The sequence below is a fragment of the Stenella coeruleoalba genome (assembly GCF_951394435.1).
Source record: "Stenella coeruleoalba genome assembly, chromosome: 4".
In the NCBI taxonomy this organism is placed as follows: Eukaryota; Metazoa; Chordata; class Mammalia; order Artiodactyla; family Delphinidae; genus Stenella; species Stenella coeruleoalba.
The window spans coordinates 10908708-10923931 of NC_137149.1; the positions used below are offsets into that span (position 1 = coordinate 10908708).

The 15224-nt window shown below is 35.0% G+C and overlaps 1 long non-coding RNA gene across 1 annotated transcript in view; it reads right to left on the reverse strand.

Moving 5' to 3' along the window:
- Positions 1 to 10639: 10639 nt before the first annotated feature.
- LOC307185361 overlaps positions 10640 to 15224 on the reverse strand; it is a 28679-nt gene continuing 24094 nt past the window's right edge. Inside the window, exon 4 of the long non-coding RNA XR_013828021.1 lies at positions 10640 to 10925. This is a non-coding gene — a long non-coding RNA (uncharacterized lncRNA). The remainder of the gene's footprint in view (positions 10926 to 15224) is intronic.

Sequence of the window (15224 nt, forward strand, 5' to 3'; positions counted from 1 at the left end):
ACGCTATGAGACTAGATATCAATTACAGGAAAAAATCTGTAAAAAATACAAACACATGGAGGCTAAACAATACACTACTTAATAACCAAGATATCACTGAAGAAGTCAAAGAGGAAATCAAAAACACCTAGAAACAAATGACAATGAAAACACCACGACCCAAAATCTATGGGATGCAGCGATTTAGACATCTTAAAGGATTTTATTATGCTCAAATAATAATATACTCACATTTTGGTCCTACACCGATAAAGGCTTCTGGATATTAGAAATATATATTTGAATGAGAAACCCTTGAACTTTATTCTCGCCATTTAAGAGAATGGTCATATTGTCTAAATAGCACATAAAGCCACTTAAAAATAGTTGCTTTTTTCCTGTTAATAATTTACTGACTATAGTTTTATCTCTATTATGATACTCCATAACGTTCAAATATCTTAAGATTTTGCAGTAATTAATCGGTAAAGTCATGATGTAAACTGAACTGCAGAGCTCAAATGCACCTGTCCCATCTACTGGGTTTGCATAGAGATGCCTTAACATTGGCAGAAGGATAAAGAATATACTAAGCAGTTGGAACTCATGGTTCCCTACACACCTCAGTTTAGTCCCTGACTTATTGAGAATATCTCCATTATTGCTGGTTTTATGAATTGGAGTTCCATATAAAATTTCATTTGCTTTATGTTTCTATGGCAAAACAACTAAAAAAGCAGAGTAGTATGTATGATTGCTGCCCAATCCCTCTGTATACTTAACAGTTGTTTAGAACTTTCTTTTTTATAAAATGTGTTCAAATATATCAATTCAATTAACTAATACCCCAAATCCTTGAGGTAATTGCGGTTAGGGTATATTAACGCACAAAGTTGGTGTAATGAATTTCGCCAGGGTTGGGTGGGTGAGCAAGAGTCAGGGAAATGCTGGGGTATCGCATGCTGGTGGGAGGGGCTCCACCAGAGAGACACCTCTCCAGAGCTTGTGCATGATTAATGCAATAACAGTACTGGAATTAAAGGCTTTTTCTAACTATAAAATTGTAATTTCCCCCTCAACAGATTAGAATATATTAATTTTAAGGAAAGAAAAGTGAAATCATGTAAATGTTTGTGTCCTGAAACATATTTATTCTTACTTATTTCTAGTGTCTTCCATATGTTATGTGAATGAAACATATTCTTTTTAGAGTTTTAAAGGAGTAAACACATATGCAATATCATCTTTAAAAATGAGTCTTATGCTGACACAAGACAATGAAGTGGTATAATGTTCCCAAATGTAATCAGATGACAAATTTTCTCTGAATATTCTAGCACTTATATTTTTCACACACTTACAAGACAATATAAAATAGGTCATACTGAGTCACAAAATTAAACGTTCAAATTATCCCACATCTCCAGAAATACCCAATAAAAGGAATTTTACATTGGAACAACTGGAACTCATTAGCTTATTCATTAAATTGTGTCCAAGGGTAGCCTCTGAATTATATCAATTAGAGAATGAGAAGGCATGCTTAAAAGGAGCTGAATCAGCAGCGCAAGTAAAGCACACCTTGTAGATATTTTAATAAATTGTAATGCTATTTTTTGTCAGTCAACTCAATTGAAATATGTCAGCATAAGTGATAAAAAGTAATACAATTATTTCTTTTAAAAACATCTTTGAAGATTATAAAATTAATGAAGTTTCATTATTAAAAATCTAAACGGGCTTCTCTGGTGGCGCAGGGGTTGAGAGTCCGCCTGCTGATGCAGGGGACACGGGTTTGTGCCCCGGTCCGGGAAGATCCCACATGCCGCGGAGCGGCTGGGCCCGTGAGCCATGGCCGCTGAGCCTGTGCGTCCGGAACCTGTGCTCCGCAGAGGGAGAGGCCACAACAGTGAGAGGCCCGCATAAAAAAAAAAAAAGAAATCTAAACAACAGATTATATCAATAGGATCAGAAGATACCTTACTACCTAACTACAACAGCTATTGTGGTCTTTATGTATTTTCATATTTTATTTATATCTTAGGCAAAAATAAAAAGTAGCCTGGATTTCATGTTTATAATTAATTTACTTAAAACATATTAAAATTAAATATCCATTTCAAAATAAACTTGTGAAAAATAAAACTACTGACCTTCCCTACATTCTAACCTCAAATTTACTACTAAATTCATACCTTGTGTTAGTAATTCCAACTCTGTATCAAAAGATACAGAATAAAAGCAGTTCTGATCCTACTTTATTAATGTAGTAAAACAAACGATATTTTTTGTTCATATATGCTGCCTATCACATAGATACATAATTGAAACATATTGAGCTTCTATATATTCTCATTTCAGGCTCATAAATGAATAGTACAGTGCTTCAACATGTATACACAAAATTTGAAATTTTGAAGATTAAAATTGTTTGTAAAGCAACATAGAAAAGGTTGGGAAGAATTACAAGCACTACCCCAGAAATCTGAGAAGAGTTCTTCAGAATTCTCTGAGGTATATTATGGGGAAAGGTATTTTGCTGCTATTTTAACAAGTATTTTATAATACTAGTTCCTTTTTATTGAAGTTTTATCAACGTGCAGGACATTAACTATGAAATTGTACATGTTACATAATACAAACAAAAATACCTATAAATATTAGACAAGAGTATCTATGTATATATGTATACAATTTCCATGAAAACACATATATGTACATATATAGTTGTTTTCATGACAATGATCTTCTTCCTTGCAAAAGTATGCAAATAAGAGATGGAGAAATAAATTCTGGCTTGTCCATAAGAGGCATGCATATCCATTATAAATAAATGAGGGAATTCCCTGGTGGTCCAGTGGTTAGGACTCCACGCTTTCACTGCCAAGGGCCCAGGTTCAATCCCTGGTAGGGGAACTAAGATCCCACAAGCCGCGCGGCAAAAACAAAAACAAACTCCCATACAATATAAACGAGGATCATTTTTCATTCATTCTACAAAGACTTATTGAGCATTTACTATGTGTTAGGTACATATATGGGGACGAGGCAAAACCAATGAATAAAACTTTGAAATTGTATTGGCTTCATAGAGTTTATGTTCTAGTATTATGAGAAAGACAATAAATAGTATCACAAAGTATAATGTGTTTTATGCCAGGTGGTGCTAAATTCTACCACCAAAAAACAGCAGGGAAGGGGATTAGGAAGTTCTAGTATGAGGAGGTGTTAAATTCTGAACAAGATGGTTGCTGGAGACCTCACAGCGTGGTACCATTTGAATACAATGAACAGTAAGAGAGTTAGCAGAAGCATATTTGAGGGGAGGATTTTTCAGAGAGCAGAAGCATCATATGAGGCCTGGGGTGCGAACGTACCTGTGATGTTCCCATAAGGATGCCCATGCGATAGAGCAGGGATGGGGTCAGAGATGTAGTAGGGGTAAGGGAACATAGGCTTCTTAAGAAATGGTAAAGATTTGACCTTCTTATTTGATGGGCGCCCAATTAAGGGTTATGACAAGTAAAAGTAATAACCTCTTTGAATAAAGACACAGACCTACTGGAGAACGGACTTGAGGATATGGAGAGGGGGAAGGGTGAGCTGTGACAGGGCGAGAGAGAGTCATGGACATATACACACTAACAAACGTAAGGTAGATAGCTAGTGGGAAGCAGCCGCATAGCACAGGGAGATCAGCTCGGTGCTTTGTGACCACCTAGAGGGGTGGGATAGGGAGGGTGGGAGGGAGGGAGATGCAAGAGGGAAGAGATATGGGAACATATATATATGTATAACTGATTCACTTTGTTATAAAGCAGAAAACAACACACCATTGTAAAGCAATTATACCCCAATAAAGATGTTAAAAAAAAAAAAGTAATAACCTCTTTAAAGATTTAGCAGTATCACTTATGACTGCTATGTGAAAAGAGACTACAGGTTAGTAAAAATACTTACCAGAATCATGTCATAAGGGACAAATAATTTTAAAAGACTTAAATTTTCTTATACATGCTCATAAATAAATTAATAATACCATTTGTTTTATACTTTTATTTTTTTTAAATTTATTTATTTTATTTTATTTTTGCCTGCACTGGGTCTTCGTTGCTGTGTGCGGGCTTCTCACTGCGGTGGTTTCTCTTGTTGCGGAGCACGGGCTTTAGGCACACAGGCTTCAGTAGCTGTGGCACGTGGGCTCAGTAGTTGTGGCTTAGTTGCTCCATGGCATGTGGGATCTTCCCGGACCAGGGCTCGAACCCATGTGCCCTGCATTGGCGGAAGGATTCTTAACCATTGCGCCAACAGGGAAGCCCTGTTTTATACTTTTAATTTTTTAACTAAAAACTAAGTTATACTTTTAACTAAAGACTTTCTATGTGTTTTCTGAATTTGACCTTAGTAAGATTGCTAAACCCTTTTCCACATGCTTAAATGAGAGAATAGCATTAGACAATCTCTAAGGATACTTTTTGTTCTAAGATTATATGATTCTAATTAACTGCACTGCATTATCTTGAGCAGAAAAATTAAACTGAAACTATAGCTGAAGTTTCTTTTCCATTGAATTAATATTTAGGGACTTGGGAGAGTAGAATCAAGGAAGGTAAAACAGTATCCTTACAACAGATCATAATAAGTTTACTAACATTATAGGAAGACCATTGGCTATAGTTTGTTATGCTATTTTATCCTGGGCCCTTTCCACTCTCACTAACTGTTACACATATGTTTCTACATCCATTATTCAAACATGATTTAAGTTAAACCTATGTCTCTATTTTCTCTAGATAGAATTTCAGAACTTAGGAGCATTTAAATTTGTAGGGAATATAGTACCTATTATCTCGCCTTGATTGGAAAAGAATTAAATAAAAATAATTTACCAAAATATGTAAATATTTATTTCTTTTGGCTAGGTTCCAATTAATTTATCTTTAAAAATATTTCAGTGACTTATAAATTTTACAAATCCATGTAACTCACATAAATCAAATTTGATTTTTCTCTAGTTCATTTATTATCTACCAAGGGCAAGATAAAGCAACAATCAAATTTTAAACATAATGCTCTTCATGTCTCTGTTATGAGACATTTCATTATTATTGTTATTCATATTTTTCTTATTATTGAATGCCTGCACAGGTATTTCCAAGTTGAAAGTGTAGTCGCAGATAAACCTTTTCAATATTCATAGTTGGAAAGGACTTGGCAACTTCTTCAAAGTAGAGACTACTAATTGTCCCTAATATGCTTTCTTTCTTTCTTTCTTTATTAATAGGACCTTAAATACATATGACCATGAGTAGATTACATTTCATAGCTTCCTATCCAATGATTAATTTTTATCATGCATAATATGAATGATACCATGGGCATAAATTCCAGGTAATTTCCTAAATACAAAGCTGATTGTGTTAGACTTTTTCTTATAGTTCTCCCTGGGCAGGAATGCAGAAGTGCTGCTAAACTGCTTCAACCGTAAGGATGACACTGGAAGACAGGGTTATCGAGAGCAACAAGACAGAAGTCATATAGGGCCCAGAATGAACTCATGGAAAAGATAATCTCTACCAGCTCTTTTGATTGTTGGAGAGACACAAAACACTGCATTAAGTGCCATTTCTTGTAATAGTCATTCTTGAGTAAGAGATGACAATTATATCTAACTATATTTTTTTTCTCCCACAAGTTGCTGAGAGGCAGACTTTGTTTATTCTCCAAAAGGAAAAGAAATAGCAAAAGCAAACAAAAAAAGCCAAACAAACAAAACCTAGATTATCTAATTTCCAGACTGAGAGGGTTACCACAGTATTTTCAAAGACTTACATTCTTCCATTTCCTTACCTTGCTGCAATATCTGTAATTTATTTCATGCACTAACATCAAAAATAGTGAAGAATATTGGGCTTCCCTGGTGGTGCAGTGGTTAAGAATCCACCTGCCATTGCAGGGGACATGGGTTTGAGCCCTGGTCCAGGAAGATCCCACATGCCGTGGAGCAACTAAGCCCGTGTGTCGCAACTACTGAGCCTGTGTGCCACAACTACCGAAGCCCGCACGCTTAAGAGCCCATGCTCCACAACAAGAGAAGCCACCGCAATGAGAAGCCTGTGCACCCCAACAGAGTAGCTCCCGCTCACCGCAACTAGAGAAAGCCCACGCCCAGCAATGAAGACCCCATGCAGCCAAAAATAAATAAATAAATTAAATAAATAAATTTATAAGAAATATTGAAGAATATTTATCAACAGTTTATTAACCATGCATATTCTCAAAGAGAGAAATAAACATCACATAACCCAATTCCAAACAGGATTATCCAAGATTCTTTTAAAATATGCCACCTCTTAATTCCTAATTTGTAATCGATGGGCAAAGTGTATTTGAACCACATTAGTACTTTAAACTTGGTCTTTTTCAAGGTAATGCTGATGATACAAAAGCAATAAAGTTGTTTTGAAAAATAAAAGTGAATTAATGACTATTTTTGGCTTATCTCATATGACTTTATATGAGGTTCTTTTCAATATAGAACATGACTAAATAGTCAGAGAATTTGGCACATACCTTATTTACCTAAAAGATGTAGTAATCTAGGAGGAAGCTTAAAGTGATGTTTCCTTTCATATAGTTGTCATTTAACTGGAATATCACACATCCTTAAAAGTATGCATAATTTTTCCAAGGGGTATACATCCATAGATAGTTGTAAAGGAATATTTCAGGAACTGTGACGGATCTGAGATTACACCCTACTAGCAAGCTTACAAGGTAGCCTGCCTCATGGATTCTGGCAGATGACATGTGACTCCTTGGTCAAAAATGAAGGACTTTATTATTTGCAGCAAGGCACGCAGATGCATGAGCTTCATGTTCATGTTGGTTCCTCTTTCCTCAAGCCTGATGGAGATGATGCCGAGGGGCTCTAGTGAATGCTGTACACACAGTTACAGCTGAGGCACCTCAAGTATAGGCAACCCAAATCTTTAATACACAGCAGTAAGCAAACCTGTCTGACGTTTCCTATAAAGGGAGACACTATATATTTTATACTGGAAAAAAAGGAAAATTTGTTCTCTGGTCTATAAACACTATCTTGGTCTTCCAAGGCTGACTACTACTTAGAAACCTTGGAAAAGATGGTATAGAAAAACTACAGCTAGTATTCTGCTCAGAAAATACACAGAAACACTAGAGGCCAACTGAGAATTATCTCTCAAGAAATATATTTCCATGTTTCCAGTTTGTTCTTTCCTAAAACTGAAAGGCTGAAGAAAGTACTTGTACTTAAGATTCATACCACTTCTCCTTTCCAAGTTGTTTTTCTTTTGGAAACAAAGACTAACTACAAGAACCCGAATATGCTTTACAGTCTATGTGCAGTTTATGTTGTTTGTCCCTGTAATTGTTTGTCTTCTGTGGCTCAAATCTCTTATACTGAAGAATTTGACACTTCACTGTATTCAAACTTGTGTAAACAGACACAGAAGGTATATAAAACCCCCTTTATCAAGTTATTAAGTTATAATAACAAATAAACTTAAATATGCAATGCAAATAATTAAAATAATGCTTGAGACCCTACATTTCAGGGTCTTTTGATCTAGAGTTCTTCTAGAGTTCTGTATTTACTAATACATGCCAAGTTTGGAATTTCTTGCTAGTAAAACCAAGTATCAGTTTTCAGGCTAAATTTTAAAGAAATAATGTCTAAAATTCCATCAAACCAATGCAAACTATGTTTTCATTCATTTCATTCAGAAGTATAGGATCAATTATTTGACAGATTTATATGGATGTTGATAGCGAAAACTATTTTTATTTGCTTGAATGACAACATAACTTAGTAAATGAATGTATTGATTTGTCTTCTCGAACACCCTATCAGCCGTATTTCCATGAATTCTTCCTTAATCACCGTGAATTCTCTCATCCAATTATTATATCTAAAATAAATTATCAACCACATAAATAATGTGCTACATGATAGCTACATCACATGAGCTAGATGATGTGAAATATAATTAATAATAAACAGACTCTATCCTTAAATTCTATAAAGCCATGAGCATTGAAATTATAACTATGTTACAGAGCAGAACCTACCTGCCTATTAATTATACCCTATAAAAGCAATATACCTTCACTAATTAATTATACTTGAAGTAACAACTATGGCTTAATTAAGTGCACCATTCTTAATAATGAAATCTTAAAATAATTGGTATCTTCTGCCTAGAGGCTGTAATAATTATTGTCATTAGAAAGGGAATGAAACATGGCCACACTAAACAAAACTGTTTCACAAATGACATTGAACCTGAGAATAACCAGGGCAGTCATTCACAACCCATTCTGTAAAGGGTCAGCTACTAAATATTTTAGACTATGTGTGCCGTATGGTCTCTGTCACAATTATTCTAATCTGTCATTGCAGCATGTAACTAGCTATAGACAGTATGTAAAAATAATGCTGCTGCTCTATTCCAATAAAATTTCATTTACCAAAACAGGACATGGGTCTGGTTAACCCTGTTGTCTGTAGTTCGATGACCTTCAGTGTTGGATCAAATTACTGAACTCATCTTTGCTATATTTCTAGATTTTCTAGTACGGCAATCTAGGTTCCTGTTCTCATCTCTCGACCTTGATGCTTAAGTTTTAAGCACCCTTATCATATACAATATTCTAATAAGTTACACTGAAATGTATTTAACACACATTTTCCTTTCTCTTTATAATTTAGCATTTTTGAGATATTAAGCTTTAGGTTACACAGAGACTTAGACACTATGAAAAGGTGCTTGTTTTCGTAAATGTTAATAAAAGATAGTAGTGGCCACATTTAAACTGTACGGTATGACCCACCCAAAAATAAGTAAGGAAGAGATTAAGTACATAAGTAATAGAATATATGAATTATTTTCTTAATGTGAGCCCCTTTGTCATTTTATGAACATGTAATTTCTTTACGATAGAAATTTGGGAAATAAATAATACATAAATTTTACAACTTCTTTTCCCATATATATACAGATGTCTTTTTTTTTTTTTTTTTTTTTTTTTGTGGTTTGCGGGCCTCTCACTGCTGTGGCCTCTCCCGTTGCGGAGCACAGCCTCCGGACGCGCAGGCTCAGCGGCCATGGCTCACGGGCCCAGCCGCTCCGCGGCACGTGGGATCTTCCCGGACCGGGGCACGAACCCGTGTCCCCTGCATCAGCAGGCGGACTCTCAACCACTGCGCCACCAGGGAAGCCCACGGATGTCTTTTTATGAACAAGTGCCTGCTCCCATTCAGTGTCTACTGACTATTGTTTTCCACTTATTAAAGAATTCCCTGTGCTCTGTCTTCTTTTCCATTTTTCCTATCTCAGTCATTAATTTTCACTCAAATTAATAGCTATTGACAGTAAAGCAATTAAGGTGAACCCAGGAAATATTGTGAAAAATAATGTGCAAGGTATCCATCAAACGGCGATCCTGCAATTATTATTCAGTATCTTATTCAAATTTTTCTCCCACAGGATTTACATGGTTGCTATAGCCAATCTTTCTCCCCTCTGCATCATTATTTCCATTTTTCTTCTATTTGTCATTACTATCCTCATATGAGTATGTTTTTATACACCACCTTCCAAAAATAAAACTTCCCCTTATCCCACATTTCCACAAATACTGAACCACTTCTTACTTCTACTTCAGAGCAAGCCTTCTTTTAAAAAGTTATTCAGAAAGTACAATGAGTAATAGAAGCAGCAAGTGAGGGCATTTGTGTTAGGCTTAATGATAGCCTCCAAAGATATCCAGGTTTGTCATCCCTGGAGTCGGTAAGTGTTACATTATATGGTGAAAGACTTGCAGATGTGATTAAATTAAGCATCTTGAGATGCGAGATTATCATGGATTATCTCGGTGAGCCTTACATGCAAATATAGGTGTCCTAAGAGCAAGCGAGAGGAATATTTGACACAGAAGACAGAAGGTTATGTGATGATGGAAGTGGAGAGAGATCTGCAGATGATACACTGCTGCCCTGAAGGCAGAGGAAGGGACTATAAGCCGAGAAATGTAGCACTAGGAGTTGCAAAGGCAAGGAAACAGATTCTCCCTGGAGTCCCTGGAGGGAGCACGGCCCCGCTGACACCTTGGTTTTGACCTGGTGAAACTGATTTTGGATTTCTGGCTTCCAGATTGTAGAAAAATGAGTTTGCATTACCCAGTTTGTGTTAATTTGTTACAAGAGCCATGGGAAACTAACGTAACCCTTTTCCTATTCATAGATTTAAAGGGTGGTCTTTTAACATTTCACATTGTATCATAAGCCACTTACAGGATTTTGAAAGATACCTTTTATCTGGTTAATAATGTACATATATATATTTATATATAATGACTTCATAATGAATTTTATCAAATACTTTTTTCTGTATCTATAGCTGTTAAGACACACATCTTATGCATCTATATTGAGATGATGTGATTTTCTTCATTTAAACTGAGAATATGGTGAATAACAAACATTTAAATTAGATCTCAGTTATAAAAGTTAGATTAATCATTACCCTCAATGTATGACATGCTTTTTCCCCATGCCTATTCAAGGTCAGCTTTTATATACAGTTGATTAAATAATTATTTTACTAGTGTGAGAGGCACCGAGAATGCACCACCTCACATGAAAGCTAAAACCTGGAGAATTACCACACCCAAGTGTGTAATTTCCCACCCCCATGCCACACTACTTACTGCTCTGCACCACCAGCTGAATTATAAGCTCAGCACTCAGCCTTCCACCTACTGTTTCCTGTGGAGCTTCCTGAAGTCTTACCCTGTACATGCATGTGTCTGAAGTGGGCCACACATAAGGAGACTTTTACGTAGATACTTGGTCAACTTCTCTGTGGTTATGGTCTCTTTTTCACATCAATATTTGGGAAGTCCTGTCAGGGAAAAAAAAAAAAAAAAAGGCTGGGCATGTAATTTATCTTGTGGGCTTATTTCTTCTTAATAATAAACCCCCTCAAGTCCCATATGGGTTGGTTATCCTCCAATGCCTTTAAACAATATTGCCCAGATTTTATAGCTATCTTCAGTATGTGGGCTTGTTCACTGTGAGCTACTCTATCAGGGCCGGAACCTGAAATCCTCTAATATGTATTTAAGTGGATAGTTGCTATAGTTTATGTCGCACTTCTTGTTTTTCTAATGAGAGTTTTTAGGTTTTCTATTATGCCACAATTCTGAAATTAAGGACCCATTTATCTTATTCTAATCTAGTTTCTTATCCATAATTTAATGAAAGTGTTCTTTTAATGGCTGCTGGTAACTTCTATATGGGCACTACTCACATTTCCCAGTCTCAGCAGCATTTCAAATAACTAACAGCTCGTTCCTCTTCAAAACAGTCTCCTTTATGCATTTTCTTAAAAATACACCACCCCGGATTTCTCCTTACCACTCTGAATTTTTTATTCTCAGCTTAATTTGGACAGGTTTATTTACTTGGCTTATTTTCTATTAATTTCTATTGGCTGTCTAAACCTTTGCTTGGGTGATTTAATCCCCCCAAAATCATTATTTTAAATGCCTATATGTTAATAACTCCCATAGTTTTATTTCTACCTCTGACTGTTCTCTAAGTTTCAGACTTCAAAGTATTGTTTATTCACGATCTTTCATTTCTCTCGTGTAAATAACTGATAGACCTGTTATTTCTTTCTCCAAAGTATATCCCACACACGTACACTCCTTTCTATCACCATTGCCACTGTTACTATAAAAGGTGTCATCATCTCCACTCTAGAATGGGACAACAGACTCTTGCATCCATTCTTTTTCCCTTAAAATTGATTCTCCAAAGAGTAATGTCAAAGAGAACCAGAGCCAGACAGTAGTTAAGTTGGGTAAAGATAGCTTTTATTCAGAAATGACTGCAATAGGGTAAAAAAGACTTCAGTATAGAAATGAGCTAAACTCCAAATACAACAAAGCAAAGCAGGAACTGATACCCAAAGAACATTTGGGTGGGGGGTAAGGGGGCCAGTGGATGGAAAAATGTTAAGAAGAGGCATCAAGGGATGGAGGATTTTTGATAAACCAACTAACAGAATTCTTGCTGAAGGTTGGCCAGGGGAATCAGATATCAAAGGAGATCAGATATCAGAGGTGGGGGCATTCTCTCTAAACTGGCTTAGTAGGAGTCTGGCAAAAACTGGGCTATGTGGACTTGGCAAGGAAGTGCAAAATCAAAGCCTAATGGAGAAGAAGGTGGAGAAGTTTGGTCAAAGAGAAAGTCTTTACCACTAACTACAGTTTTAAAACTTCGAAGTGAGGCTTATTTATATTCTCCAATTCTTGCCATGGGTAAACTATGTTAAAATCCAGTTTTAATACATATCTACATATGAATAGATATATATACATCTCCTGTCATTTCTGCTTTCTGAAAGTGGTAATTTTGCACATTTTATTAATAGTTATTATATTTTAACTGTACAGTGAAACCTTTAGCATAATAAATTTTCCTTCCCTACCTTGTTACATATATTTTGTACTAAACTCTACCATGTCTCAAACAAAATTGTGACACCTGCTTCACAAACTTACTATCAGAAAAGAGCAATATTTGATCCTCCTTTTATTTTAAGCCTTCCTGAATTGCTGTGTGTAGGTATGTCTCTTGTACACAGAATGAATTAGATTCTGCTTCATTAGCCAATCTGAAAATACTTTACTGAATGATGAGTTAACCCATTTATATCTTTGATATACTTAGTATGTTGGTTTTCAGTTCTGTCATGATATTTTTACTATATAAACTATATATATAAAATCTTACACTATATTTACTTTTGTTCAATTTTGGGGGGATTTGTTTGGTATTTATAAATGTTCCTATATCTATTCATGTCATTATCTTATATAACCTTATATAATAAAATATACTAGTCCTCCAATGCATTTTAATATTCTCTATTGATTTCTTCAATGAGTAATGATAATGATCTCTAGTAACCTCTTTTCTCTCCCTCCTCTCTTTTTGACTAACATTTACTTTTATTCACTACTGTCCTTTTATTGACAGTTAGACACTATCGAAACATTCATTAATATTCTTCTTTCACTTATCTTTCCCTTTTCTTCAATTTTTTGTGAATTGTAGTATCTCTACCTTTTTAGTACATTTATTAGCAGCATAACTTAGTCTTAATTCAAAATTTAATATATGTAATAATTATCCACAGGCTTCATGCTATGTTTGAACTATTTGTTGTCAGTAACTAGGAGATTACTCAGGGAGTGATCATAGGAACTGTATTTCCAGAGTTCCCAAATGTCCATGATGCTCTGTGTTCCTTAGACATGATGCACGGTTTAAGTGAATGACATATAATTCGGCTTCTGTGTTCTTTCTTTCACAATCATTAAAACAATTCTTCATTATCTTCCTATATAAAATGCTGTTGTCAAGAAGTCTGTTGTCAATATTAATTTCCTACCTTTTGACCCACATACTCAAGTAATTTATCTCTCTAACTCAATTTTCTTCTTCATAAAGAAGACATTATTACATATGTGTTGTCCTCTTTTGCCTAAGTTCTATATTTAGAATGTTCTTCTCAATTTTTTTAATCTCTCCATTTCGGGTTTACCTATTTGCTCATATTTTTCTCCTATCTCTTATTATGTTTTGCATCATTTCCATTTGATTTAATTTGATGTTCCTTTTAAATAAATCTTTATTTCTGAAAATTATCTTCCTCTCTTATCTCTCCTCTTCTCATCCTCCACCAGACTATTCCTCTCTCTCTTTTCTCACTCTCTCTCTGGTTCTCTGATTAATTTTGATTGTGTTCCCAAGTGTTTTTTTCTCAGAGTAGTTTTTTTTTGTGCGGGGAGGGTGACTAATTGTGGTGATTTCTGGTTGTGGTCTATGGATTGCGGGACCTTTCAATACTTCCCTTTATCTTCATTTTATCTTTGCCATTAGCCCAGCCCAGTGCTGCCCCATTCTACTAAGTATTTGGCTAATTACTCTTGTATTCTGAATTTTATGTTGATTACTTGTCATCTGCTTTTGTTGATGATGTTACCCTGGGTTTTTCCATTATGTCTCTTAACAACTCTGCCTGGTGTTTTCAGTTGATCCAGGCATACGTTAAAGAAAAAGATATATATAAATATTGATACCATAGTGTGCTGTTGAAAGTCTCTCCAGTTTTATCTTACTTAATTTTCTCATTAACAAGAAACTATGCTCTGCAACAATAAAATAACCTCGCTTTCAGGCAGTAATCTACAAAATATAGTGCAGCTAATATCTCAGTATACTTGATGTTATATTTTACCTGAACATGAATAATTGTGAAACACTTTTGGTTGGTATCTGCCTTAGTACACTATTATTTTTTAGATAATGTAACAAAAATTAAATAAAATTGGCCTTTCTCAGAGAAGATATTTATCTCTAATGTAGTAGCAAAATAAATATCTATAGACTGAATGAATTTATCTCCCTCTAGGTTTAAATAAGAAATGGATCTTATTTCTCACTGGCTTGTTTATATCCTAGGTCCTCATTCATATAATTATCTGCTTTTATTGGCTCCTATATTATATCTTACTTTGGTAGCCTGAAAACAAAAATATTCTTACAGTCCCTAGTCAGCATTTACTGTGTTTTCTTATTAGGCTCTTTGCTTAGCACACACTTGATGCTGATTTTATTTCTCTTTTTTTCATGACAAAAAGAAGCAGAAGTAAGATCTCTGGGAATTGGCTGTATGACATGGTTAAATGACACTAATATGAGTCTTGAGCTCTTCATCTATAACATGGGAATAATAAAAAACAGCAAGCCCCAGCTGCACACATACAAAAAAATTATGTGTTATGAGTGCTTCTTGGAAACATATCTGTGCATTTTGTCTTTCACATCCTTTAAAACAGTTTTTGCAATAAAATAGTTTACGTGTAATAGTTATAATAGGTATTATACGATTCCCTAGTTTCCTTCACTTGATAACTTTATTCTTCATATTTTAAAATATATTTTCATAATCTAATATAATGCTGATTTGCAGAAAAGGAAAACAAGTTTAATTTTCTTCCTTCAGGTCATTTTAAGTATACATTTCTATATCCGGGAATGCTGGAGAACAAGATCGTAATGAGCTATTTCATGGAAACTCAGTTTTTCAAAACTTATCCTCTAAAGTTTAGGAAATAAAAATGCTTTC